At 34.9% G+C, this 13,412-nt stretch overlaps 1 protein-coding gene across 38 annotated transcripts in view; it reads right to left on the minus strand.

Annotated features, from left to right (window-relative positions):
- TENM4 (teneurin transmembrane protein 4) overlaps positions 1-13,412 on the minus strand; it is a 1,535,912-nt gene that overhangs the window by 1,118,763 nt on the left and 403,737 nt on the right. For 3 of the 38 annotated variants that reach the window (XM_072937032.1, XM_072936981.1, XM_072936982.1), the window contains exon 1: positions 1-13,412. This exon is cut by the window's right edge. The exons of the other annotated variants lie outside the window; for them this stretch is intronic. The gene's annotated coding sequence lies outside the window, so the exon portion shown is untranslated. 38 annotated transcript variants of the gene reach the window in all.

Raw genomic sequence — 13,412 nt, forward strand, 5'->3', positions numbered from 1 at the left:
TAGGCATAAATCAATGTCTCAAAAGGTCCGCTGGCCTTCCTGGGATGGGGGAATCAAGAGCTTTCTTTCCCTTAGGTTATTACTGCAAAATGGCTGGAGTCTCAGCCTTTACAGGGCCACAAATTCCCATTTTCTGAGTCTTCTGCCTGAGCTCTTAAATTCCAATAAATCAAGAAAATTGACATTTCTAAAAATACCTCTTTTACCTATCCTGAGATAATTACAGCCCAGGAGTATTAGAAACATACATGAAGCCTTCTGAAGCCCTTGGGGTATGATTCATCTCATAATAACCACCCCTCTTTCCTGTCTCATCCCAGCTCATCATCAAAAATCTCCCAGTTTCTCCGCCTCCTTACACTTCACTCCTCTTCCCTTCCCTGTAAAGGATGTCTGTGAAACAGAAAGTTGATACAAATAAATGGGGAAAATAGCTTAAAAATCCCCATTGTTCCATTTCTGGTAGAAGAGTTTCTCAGTCTTGTAGAGTGAGGGAAAGGATCTCCAAACACTCCTCTGGCTCCCTGTTCTCAATCTCATAGCACGGAAACATTTTAGCATGGCTGGGAGTAAATACAGAAAATGGCAACAAATGAAGTCTTGAAAACAAAGGTAATGTAAAAGATGGAGAAAACTAGCTAGAGATTTGTTTTGTGGAGGGATGAGTGCTTATACCAATGGGAATCTGTAGGATTAAAATAATTTGGTCTGCACAGGGGCTGAATTTTTTTCTGAAGTTGAAGACTTCCTAAGAAGTAGACGGTTTTTTATTTCTCTCACCTGATGGAAACCTGCAGTGTTTGTGTTTCAGCAGGGAGGAAAAATTCTAAAATGTTTGGGCTGGTGTTTAAGGACAGTCCCTTGTCTGTGCTGCACGTGGCACAGCACAGCTGAGTGTCTTATACCACAAGGGCACCTATGATTGACAGCAAAACAAATTACATGGATTTTCATGACTACCAGCTCCACTTGAAAAGTTAATGCATAGAAAGTCATGGTATAACTCTTGACTACTGGCTGGGAACATAACTGACCCGCAGTGTCAGCAACCAGTTAACGTGTTTCTAATGAAACAGACTGTAACACTACCTGCTATGAAGTGTCTCTTGGGGTTGTCTAATTCTGAAAAAGGAGAAAAAAAGTGCATTTGCACCCCAAAAGTGCACAAAGATTGAAGGACAGCTAGCCTTATCTTCAAGATAGCGGTGAATCTCCTTGATATATGTCCTGACCTAGAAATCTGAAGCTGTCTGCTGTGGTGTTTTGGTACTTGCCTCTGAACTTAGCTGCCAGTGGTCATGACAATAGGAATGTTACTGTATTAGACAAACCATTTATCTCATCCACAATGATGGTAGTTTTCCTAAGAAAAGTGAGTTTGTATATAGTCATCGGTTCAGCTGGCTGCAAGAACTTAAGTCATTATTACTGTATATTAAAATATAGCTTATTAATACCATCCACTGTCTTTAACATCACATATAATAATTACTTTAGTGCTGCAAAAAATTGCTACCTTTCTGAATGTTAATACAAGAACTAACTTTTGTCTTCCCCCTCTCATTCTTATCCTCACCCACATGTTTATGAAGTCTTGGCAAAGAATTTTTCTAGGTTGTTAATTAGATCACCATGTACAGAATATTATTCCTTCATCATAGTAAATTGCAAGCATGTTTTTTTCTAGAAGAGACAGAAGAGTAACTTCAACACAGTTTCCTCTCTTATTTGCTCTAGGAAGAGTTTCAAAACCCCACAGGAACCAGGAAGCAGTAGCGTCAACAGTGCAGTGACTTTGCTACAGTTGGATAATTAAAAAGCTGTTACTGAATGCAAGCAGAGATTTCCCCAAATCTGTTCAACAGCCCCATGTCAGATGATTAACTTTATACTCCAGTTTATAACTTTATACATCAGTTTAGATGGCCTGACTTTCAACCAGAACAGTTGAATGATGCCACTTCATTAAATTAGGAAGAAGATAGTCCATTCCTGTTTCTGAATTCTCTTGCAAGCCTTTGTGAATAAGTCTGGAAATAAGAGAACAGCTCTGAGATGTTGGCATTTAAAGTAACTTCAGAGTAGCTAAATGTGCGCAGTGCAAGTGAGGCTCTTTTTACTGACAACGGAAAAGACAGTAAACAAATTCCAATTGATGAAAAGATAGATGTGAGAAGGTCTTCAATACAGGTTGATTCTTCACTTTTTTCTTTTTTTTTTTAATAAAAATTATTTATGAAAATCATAATATTCATCCCAATGACTCATGGGTCTTGGATTGGTTAAACAGATAGGAATAAGCAGAAGACAGTGGCATTGAGGAAAAAAAAGTCCAAACAAGTTTCTATCAATTTTCTTATGAGCCTGATGATAGCTATATGGACTTAATAATTAATAAATTATTAATTAATTAATAATTTAATTAATAAAATGTGGTACAAAGTTTATTTTATCCATTGTGAAATGACTCTCCAAGCCTTAACAACATGTATTTTTGTAAGACCATATATTAACTAAGTAGTTTTTGAAGCTGTTCTAACTTTTCTTTAAAATGTATTTTCCTTTATATTTTTATGCTCTATCATTTTACTAGAGATAAAGTAAATTACCATTTAGAAAAGAGAATAACAGTAGAGAATCAGGCATAATTAATATAATTTAATTAGGACTACCTTGAGCAACCAGAAAGAGCACCTCAGTCCTCATTCAGGGAACTTTTTTATGCTTTACGTATTCAAACGTTAGGTCTACCTCAACAGGTGAAAGCAAAAGTGTAATGCTATATCAGTTTGTACAAACTGTCAGGCTCAGCTGAAGAGTGCCTAGAGATTTTAAAGGAAAAGAAGAGTTATGAACTTATACATTTCAGAGCTGCCTCTTAGACATTTTAGATGTGTACAAAGATTAGGGTCTTAGGAAGGAATTTACAAAGCTCAGGGAGTCACACAGTGGTTCAGCTCCACTAACTTCTTTTAAAAAATCTCAGCCAAAATTGTTTCTTTTTCAGCAGGGCTGTATGCTATGTTCTGTTTACATACTGAAATCACTGATGAAAAAACATTGTTTATTTTGGGCCAGAGTTAAAGCTGTAGTAGTGTGATGAAATATGCATTTCCATCTGGTTGATCAGAATAATCCTCTTACATCTATAATGTATTCAACTTACGCCTTATGATATCTTTAGCCATTAATTCCCCTGACATTAAGAGTTTGAAATTTCAATGTGAGGCAGCAAAGTAGTTCATGGATTGTATTTAGGAGCTACACTTAGTTTTTAGCAATATTTTTTTTATTTGTCTTGGAATTTTACAGGTATTTTCTTTTCCTATATAAAAAAATGATGAAGTAAATAACTGAATCCAAAAGACTGACAAAAACAACTGATGATAAAACATATTTTATTTCATCTTCCAATTTTGAGATCACCTCTGGAGAAATCCACAGGTTAAAGGCATTGCCTGCAAGTCTAAAACCAGCATGTTTTCAGAAAGCTTGTGCCGACAGGACTACAATGCCAAGAAACAATTCATCTCCCCAGTATCTCTCCTTCTAATGTTGAAAGAATTCATCAATAGCAGAATCTCTTTTCCATTGCTGCCTTTGTATACCTTGGTGCAGACATGTGAAAAGACCTTCCCATCTCACCTCTGGCAAACTCTCTTGATAATATCTTTGCCCTCTCACTCCAGGAGCCACTTTCCTTCTTAGGAGATGAACTAACTGCTCATTTGATTTTTTAATATTAATTTTAGAGTCGCTGTCATCAACCAGGGTATCAGTACTTTGATGATTTATTGAGTCAGTTTTCTTCTCTGCCTTTCCATTTCTTTACTTCATAACAGTCAAATTCTACACATCTCTGAACTCATACCTTTGAACTTGAATGAGCAGATCTGTCATAATTTCCTCCTCATTTTCCGTTTTCTTCTATTCTCCTAGTCTCTTTTGCTGGTTTCCTCTGCTGCCCTGATTTTTTTTTTTTTTCCTATTGCTATCCTTCCTCTCCCATAACATTTAACACTTTCCAATGAAAAGTCTATTTCTTCCAGGCCAAAATCTAGTGCAACATATTCCTTTGTGACCAAAAAAATACAATGGAATGAATGATAAAAGTCCAACTGGGTCTCACATCCATAGGTTCATGGTATAGTTCTCAGGTTTGTTTCTGAAAATCCCACACCTATCACTCAAAGGTCAGGAATAATTGGCATTTGTAGTTCGGTTTCTGCACTCATGAGAGTAAGAGTTTCATGTAACAATTATGTGATTTCTTAAAAACTATAGTGTTCTTGCATTAATTTTAATCACTAGAGGTATTCTCAAGTTTTCAGTTTTGGATCATGTCCTTTTTTTGGTTCTGACAAAAATAAGAAGGTTTATAAGTCATAGGTAGTTCTGGGTTTTTTTCTTTAATTTGTTTTTTGGGGTTTTTTTTGGGGTTTTTTTTTGCCACAGTGTAAATGAAGCCTAAATGACCTTAATAACTGATCTTCTTCTTGCCAGAGGTGACAAGACTGCTGTGAGACTGGCCCAGGAACAGGTTGCAATTCCTCTTTTTAACCTACCTAAAGCATTGACAGCATCATCAATAATATCAGAACAGTGAAAATGTGATTTTTAAGTTAACCTGTGGGTCTCTGCCAGCTGCCTGGCTGTGCACTGTTAAAAGAACTTAGCATTCACAATAAACATCAATTAAAAAATACATTGATGGTAGTATTTTATTTTAAACAAAAGTAGATATACCTTATTCATATCCTATCATGCCTCTGGAAGATAATCCTACCTTAAACAATTACTTTAATAAAGTTCCCAGAATTTCCACTGCAGTCTTCTATGGATTTAGCTAAAGGTCATTTGTGGTAGATGACCAATTTTTACTGGTCTCTTGGGTAATGGCTTAAGACAGGATTCACTGTGTTGCACTAGAGTAGGTCAGACTTTCAGGGTCAAAGATAATTGCTAGTCTCCTTAAAACTGGGGCATTACCAGGGAATTAGTTAGCTTGTGAACATAGATAAGAGACAACATATTAGTTGTCCACTATTCCAGTCAAAGCATATTTCTTGCTTATTAGTACACACTGAATAAACAAAATGGATGTGACATGGAGGGTCAGAAATTCTATAACCCTCCCTCTCAAACAGTATTTCACAATATTTTATTTGCTTAGTTTACAAAAGCAACTCAATAATTAAATGCAACTCCCATGCAAAAACACCACTGAACAAAATCCTACTTACTCCTGTGATGGGGAAAAAAACTAGTTTAAGCTAAATATGATTATTAAAATACCAGACCAAATATTATCTATTGTTATTGTGTCAGTCTTCTCTAAAAAAGCAAACAAGTATATATTTTACATAAGCAAGCAAATTATGATAATAATTTCTTCAGCTTGGATTTTTGTTTATAATGGCTAAATATTATGTGTCATTGAGAAATTAAAAGATTTTTTTACCTCTCATTTTCTACTTCTACTTTTTCTTCTGTTCTCTTTTTATGCTATCATTAAGAACTGAAGTATTATGAACAAATATTTTTAATATAGTGTGTTAACTCAGAACACAAACACACACACACACACACACACACACACAGAGACACGCATATATATATATATATATATATATATATATATGCATATTTCTTACCAAAATCAACTGCATTAAATTACCACAGTTTGCAAGGAATATTGGGAAATTAGATTGGATTTTCCCCTGTTTGCTGTGCTCAGGATGTACATAATTTATCATTTCCTTCATCCAAACTGTTCTTACACTTTTAGCCTGAGTTAAAGTTTTGCAATATATTTTCAGTGTTGCAATAATTGACCTCCTTACAAGAGTTTGTGATGCATCCAGTGTTCATTAAATTTCTTTAAATAGATTGTCTCCACTTCTCTGTGTCAAGAATTTGTGTTTTTCTGGTCCTCCTCTGTAGGCTTGCAGGTTAAACTAAAGACATATAATTACCATTTTATTCTTCTTGTAAGTAATATTCTATTAAACCAGTAAAGGGTTTGACATAAAAGAAATACCGCAAAGATATGTAGTAATACTTTATTATGATGAAGCAATGCAATTTTCAACAATTAGAAACATATTTAGGAAAAGAGCTTGGCATTAAATAATTTTTTAAAATATTTAATATTTGGGAATAAGTTAGAAATCCTGATAAACAGAAGACAGGCTTGTGCATCTGATGTCCAAATTCATATTAAGATTTAATCATGAATCACTAAAAGTAATTTTTTTAATATCTTTTCCATCCTTACTGATATTTTTGCAATGTAACAATATTCAATATGAATTAATTTTTTTTTGTTTTCCTCTTGAAATAAGGGGAACACTCAGTTCTTAAAATGTATGTTTGTAGTGTTTGACTCAGATTACATTATGATCTTTTTAGCTAAAAATATAATAAATCAGATGATCAACAGCAGTGAGTTGTAATATTCCCATAAAAAGATAAGAAAAACATTGACAGATGGATTATTTTTTCAGAATATTTCTCCATCCTGCAGCAGTTTGTGAGTTTCTGTGACAAAGTTTGCACTTAGATCATCAAATTTAATAGTCTCTGATGGAACTTATCTACCCAGCTGCATAATTTAATTATGCAGCATCCAGCAAGTAACTTCATTTGATTTATTCTTCTTAAATTTTAATAACATTCTAATTTAAATGGTGAATATGAAGAATTCCTTATCAACCTTTCAATATCTTTCATTATATTAATATTTTTTCCCTCCAGTACTACTGAAAGAAACACTCAGGGGACAGACAAAGGCCAGGGAACCCTCATCAGTGTCCTGATGAGCCTCTCAGGGGCTCCTCAGGAGGATCTGGCAGCTCTCTCTCACATTTGAGATATGATACTGAAATAGGTGTGAAGAGTGTAAAAAGCTCTTGAAACCCGGATGTATTGGAAAATCACATGGAGAGAAATAGATGGTCTGAAAGAAATAATGTTTCAAGATTTCCTCAGTCTTGAAATTATTTGACAATTCAAAAGTGATTAATGTTATTTATCAACAACAGAGCAAAGACTCAAAAGTATCAGAACCAGCTGACTGGTGAGCTGAGCCACAACAAGCTGTGTCTCCGAATTAATTATTTCTTTTAAAATTGTACAAAGGAAGCTAACAGCAGGATATTTTTTTGCAAAATAAACAAGTTTCAGCCTTGCAGTCATTTTTCACTCAACTGCAGTGGTTTTGCCTTTTAATCTCGACATCTAGGTTAATGGAACTTTTCCATAGCAGAGAGTGAGGAAAAGAAGAGGAAGGAAGACATTCTTCCCGTTCTTTAAAAATTTTTAAAAGAAAATTATTTTCATATTATTCCTGTGAAAGGTGGAAATATTTTTCACACACACACATTGGCAATTGCCTAAAATTCATTTTTCATTGGAAATGTAAAAGAACTCAGTATATCACAACAGTTCAGACCTTGTCATGGCCTGCCTAAATAAAACACTAAAATCCCTCTATCACAGCTACACAGCTGGTAAAAAGAGGTATTGTGGATCTAGCATGCATTCACAAGATTTTAACTAGATGTTAATGTTCAGCAGAAGGTGATAGCTGTATTAAGAAATCATGAGGAAATGCTGCAACATCACCATAAGTTATGATTAATAAAATTCATTTGAAGCCAGAAGCACAAATAACTTGCAGTTAGATCTGTGACTACAAAGGTCTTCTGCCTTTATTTAAGTCTTAAAACTACATGTAAACGGCATTTTACTCATGTAAGGGCTCTCTGACATCTTGCTGTGAGCTCCGAAGAAACTTCAAGTTATATAAATAACTTGTCTCACTGGCACCTGATATGTCTTGTCCTTTGATGACCAGTGCTGATGTCTGGCTTTGTTTTACCAGGCTTGTTTCATGCACTCAACACTATCTTTAGAGAACTTCTGTTCTGCGAATTAAATAAATGCTTGTATCTCAATGGAAACCCTGATAAATATCACAGGAGAGTAGCAGTCTCTAGCATGTGTGAAGAATGCCAGAGGTAGCTGGCTTTTGACATCCTTTAATTTGTTCTATTCTCAGAATTAGAACTAAACCCTTGGTAAAATCTCCTGCTTGTTGAAGGAGCCAGCTTGGAAGTTTTCCCTGTCTGAAACATGTCACTTTCATAATGAAACAGGAAAGCTGAGCAACTGGTCTGCCCTATAATTAAGTTTGAACAATAACCAGTCTTGCCTTTATCACCAGTTTATTTTGTTCTGCCTGAAATTTGCTGTAAAATCAAAAGCCTCCCAGTGCTTCTTCAGTGGTGAGGAGTATGTTCTGTTCTCTTGGAAAATAAAAATTTCTGGTCCAAAAATAGCAAGTCAAACTCCCTGCTGGCATAACTCCATTAATTTCAGGGAACTAGCACTGGAAGAGAAGTTGGCCAAGAAGGTCTAAATGAGAATCTAAATTAGATGTGAGACATCAATGAAGATTTTTAACTTTTTTTATTTTTTCTCCCCAGTGCTCTCCAGGGACCAGATGCTCAGCAGGTATAAATTGCTATAGTTGCACTAATTTCATGAGCCATGACAATTTGCACAGATTGAGGATGTAACTCTAGGTAGTAATATTCTTTCCCAGGAGTGAATAGATGAACACTTGACAATGCTGTCAGAAGAGGTCATATTTTGTTAATGTGAGATGTAGAAAACTGCAGGACAGATAGTGCCACAATGCTCTCAGTTAATAATATACTTAAAATAATTTGAAAATGAATTTCACTTCAGGGATATGAGATAGTCTTTTGATTTCCCATAAATGGCCTTTCTTGGTAAGGTCGAAATTCTGCCTAGGCCTGCATTCTGTTTCAAATTATAATGGAAAGTGAAGATGTGGTGAAGAACTGGAAAAATAGTGTAATTTTGTAGCAATCCTTCCCCAGAATGCTTCTATAAACTCAAGCGATTTGTGGTCTAGGGAGATGTCAGGCCAGAGGAGATACACTGTTAGACAGAGGAATCATAGTTGTTGTAAGTGAAAAATTCAAGTCATGCTCAGCATGAATATATAAATCATTCTCTATTCATTCAGTCACTGTAAAATTCAGGTTTTATTACATATTTTCATTAGAGTTGCTTATATTTGTATCATACAGTTTTTTCCAAATATACTTTTGTAACAGAAAATAACAATTGGAATGAATATATTATTGAAAAGGCTTGATTAATTTAAATTGTTACTGGAGTTCTTAAACTCAAGTCAAAATTCAAACCAAGGTATTACAATTATTAAATTGCAATTATTATAATTACAAAAATGATAATGAAGAACTTTCCCTCTATTTCAAAGCAATTAAAATGTTCAGTATGTATTAAACAGTTAGCACACAGGGTATCTTAATCTCTTAATTTGAAAAACACCTAAAAAATTGGATGCAAAACAAATGAAATTAAGGAAGAAACTCCTAAATATGACTGAAAGAAATATGTTTAAAAGAAAGGAAAAAAAAAAAACCCAGTATGTTTGAAAGTGAAAAGCTCAAGTAATTAATATATGTACGAGTCTTATTGTTTCCTCTGATGATTTTGGCACCTGGTTTGTATCTCATGGCTTTTCTAAATTGTATTTTTACAAATCTTTCAAGTTTGGAAAAACACCATGCACTTTGTAGCTTCTGCGTGAGGTCTGTCAGGCAGCAGTGGCCCATATAGAACAGGACTACCATCTCTCTAGATCAGTGAATATCAGATATACGTAAGATTTAATATCTGATAAATCCAGTAACACAGGTAACATAACAACAGCTATAATACAGTGAAAAAATGAACTAGTGGTGGTTTATTTGTTTTAGGACTTTTTTGGGGGTGGGCTTTCTCAGCATTTTGGGTTTTTTAAAAATTTTACATGACAGGCTTACTTTCAATATTCACATTATATTTATGAAGGTTAAAGTGAAAACATTTTCTATAAAAAGAGAAGCAAAGTCAATAATGGTAAGTGACTTTGAAACACAACCTGAAGCCCACTGTTGTTCACAGCTAAGGAGTATACCACTTTGGAGGGCATAAAGATAGTGAGAAGTTTAAGAACAAGCTGTCTAAATTAATTATATAAAATGTAATAATTTAACACTATGCCATTAACATCATGTATTTTCTTTCCTTTGAAAATCAATGTAATAGTTATTCATAGGATACAGGCTGTCAATTAATCCAGACTTCCAACAGATTTACCATATCTTCATTTATGAAAAAACTCAGCCAAACCAGAGAAAAAAAATACTATACATACTCTCAAATGCTAATAATGAACAAGAGACTAGAAAATGTCTTTACTGTGATTATATTGTTCTAAGAATTAACATCAGCAGGGCAGGGCAAGATTTTGAAAGAATACATTTTTAAAAAATGTTACTTCCATCAAGGAAAGCACAGTTTGCTTAAAGATATAAAACATGTTTGTAAGTGGAAGCAAAGAAGAAAAATATATATGATGCTGCATGACATTTGGTGAAGATGTTCCCAAGGCTGTTCTCTATGTCCCAATATGCTGTTAAGAAGGTACTTTAGAATTAAGACCTTGCTGTGCTGTTTCAGCTGTTTGGGGTTTCATACAATCTTAGGCCAAGTGCCTGGGATTCATTATATAGGCAGTATTATAACTATAATGCCTTACTCCTTCATACAGACATAAATCTCCTCTTGGCAAGTATAATTTTTCTTTGGGTTATTATTACCATCAGTTGTTTTTCTATTGAAATGAATGCTCACTGCTGACTGGAAGGACCTTCAGCAGCTCAAGCAAATAAAATGGCTTTTCTTGGAAGATAGCTAAAAGGAGCAGAGGAATTAACACAATGTTTGTTCTACTATTATTTGTGTGTCTAGGTCTGTATATCATTGTACAAATATGTAATATTTAAGTGTGGAAAATATAATTAAAATTGGTTTAATTAAAGAATACAATTATACTTGCTCATGTTCAAAAGGGAAAATAAATAAAATGAACCATTGTAGAGGCTTCATTGATTTGCACAATGACAGAGTCATTAACTGAGCTCTGGTTAAATGGCACTCATCTGCTTTCAGAGGAAATATGCCTGTGCTGTAGGTCGGTGATATATTTCAAAGTGTTTTGCTTTTCATGCATGATATGGATGAAATATGCATTCTGTGGACTGGCAGCAAAATCAGTGGGACATATTTTGACAGCTAAATGGCAAATTTAAATGTGACTTTCTTTTTAGTGCTCTGGAATTTCTTTTTTTTTTTTTTTCCCGTGCATGTGTAATATAGCCCTGCGAAGTCTTTAAACATCTCATGTGGCTTACCCTTAATGTATCTCTCCCTGCATCTAGATAAATGTCATCATGTCCATCCACTAACTGTAAGCTTAACATGCTGCTCTCTTATGATTTACTGTCTCAGGAATTTCTTCAGATTCCATCACATGATAACTGCTATACTGATTACTGCTGGAATGCAGGGACAGAGCAAATTCAGTGGCTTAGGAGCTCTCTCTTGTCTGAGAGAACCGAGCATATTTTCTGTTTAAATGGCAAAATCAGTTAAAACGTTTCATTTTGCATGATTTTTTTTTTTTTTTGGGGGGGGGCGGGGAAAAATCTAACTCTAGAGTTTTAGTGGGTAATTAAGGAAAATCTATTAGAAGATATTACTGTGCAGTTTTATAGTGCTCATTACTGAATGGTTTCAAAGCACTTTACAACTGCTGGATTGGTTCCTCAGCCAGCACAAACTGCTTTCATGCACAGATTTAATGAAATTATTTTAATGAAGTTATAACAACATTTTAACATATTTAAGAAACCATCCTAATGTCATTGCTCTTGATATCATTTTAAGAGTGGAATGAGAAAAAAAGAGATTAGAAAGTAAGAATAATTCACCTACTTTTAGGGGTTTGATTTTATCTAGTGATAGTCCAGCAAGGGACTTAGTTACACACACATAAGTGGGTTTATAATGCCCTAGGAAATTAGGCATCCAGAAGGAGCTGGCACAGGAATGACAAGAACATATCATTATGAATCTAGAAGGTATTAGGCACATATATTTATTATGGGATTCTCACCAAAAATATCTTCTGTAAACTGACTTGAATTATCCTCTTGATGGCACTGACTATATTTCATGACAAAATTAATATCTGATGCCAATAGGGTTGTCCTTAGATGGTTCCATCCAGCAATCAGCTTTCACTCTGCGAAGTCTAAATCTCTCTTTGCCTCTTGGTCAATTCTGACAGCTCCATATGGATTTTACGAACACCTTAAGGCAATACAATTGGTCACTTTTCTTTTTGGAGCTGATATTTAGCTTATCTGGAGACATCTAATTTAGTATCTGGAGCTTAATCCCACACTAGATATTCATATTTGAGGCACCTAAAACTTTAGATCACTTTGGAGTTAATGGAAGGCATAATCACTTTTGGGACATGAATCATCTGCTTAGCTGTCATAAAACAAGAAGAAACATAAAATCTAAAGTCAACTCATATAAACTGTCCTACTTACTAAAATATCATCACAAGTCTCTCTGGAAGCTAAGCATGCTGTCTGCATGACCTAGTAGTTGACATGCAAACCATACACTAAGACCTTAAGAAGACAACAAAATCAAAGAGAACCTGTAAGGGTCTTACTGAAAGCAAATGAAATGAAACTGAACACATTAATACATGTGGCATCAAAATAGCCAATCAAATAAGAACAGAGTTTAGAATAAAACAGTAACTTTTAATACAGCTAAATAATCCTATACAAAGATTTAGAAGTTTTCAGGTGCATTTAAAGCCTAAAGTTTGGGGTTTTTTCTAGCTGAAAGCTCATTTTAACTTTCACCAGGTATGATGCAGTGAAATATATTCGTTTTGTCTGTAACTTTTGCCTCACAAAAATGGTTAGTCAATCTGCACAGCGTCTGATACCTGACAAAGTAGATATTAATGCATTACAGAATGTTCAGTCAGAAATAGTGTAAGATAGTCTCTCTGAAAATTCGAACCCTATCTGCTTTTGTATGTTAACTGGGGACTTCCTCAAAAAGATACATGAATAAAGCATTTCTATTTATTCCCAAATTTGTCTATTAAAGTGCAGAAGAAACTTGTTTTAGTATTGAAAGGAAGAGAGTTACCTGAACCAAAAGAAAGAAAATTGTACTAGAAACAGGCAGAGAGGTAAACTTTTTATTGTTGTGATGGCGGCATGGCTGAAGGCTGAGGTCAGTTGCGACCAATGAGGGTGAACAGTGCAAGTGTTGGGTCCAGCTTTTGGGTCACAGCAGCCCCATGCAGGGCAACAGGCTGGGTCAGAGTAGTTGGAAAGTGGCCCAGCAGAAAAGGACCTGGGGGTTTTGGCTAACAACAGCAGCATGAGCCGGTGTGTGCCCAAGTTTCAGGAAGGCCAAAGGCATCCTGG

Source organism: Taeniopygia guttata, chromosome 1, assembly GCF_048771995.1.
Source record: "Taeniopygia guttata chromosome 1, bTaeGut7.mat, whole genome shotgun sequence".
Lineage (NCBI taxonomy): Eukaryota > Metazoa > Chordata > Aves > Passeriformes > Estrildidae > Taeniopygia > Taeniopygia guttata.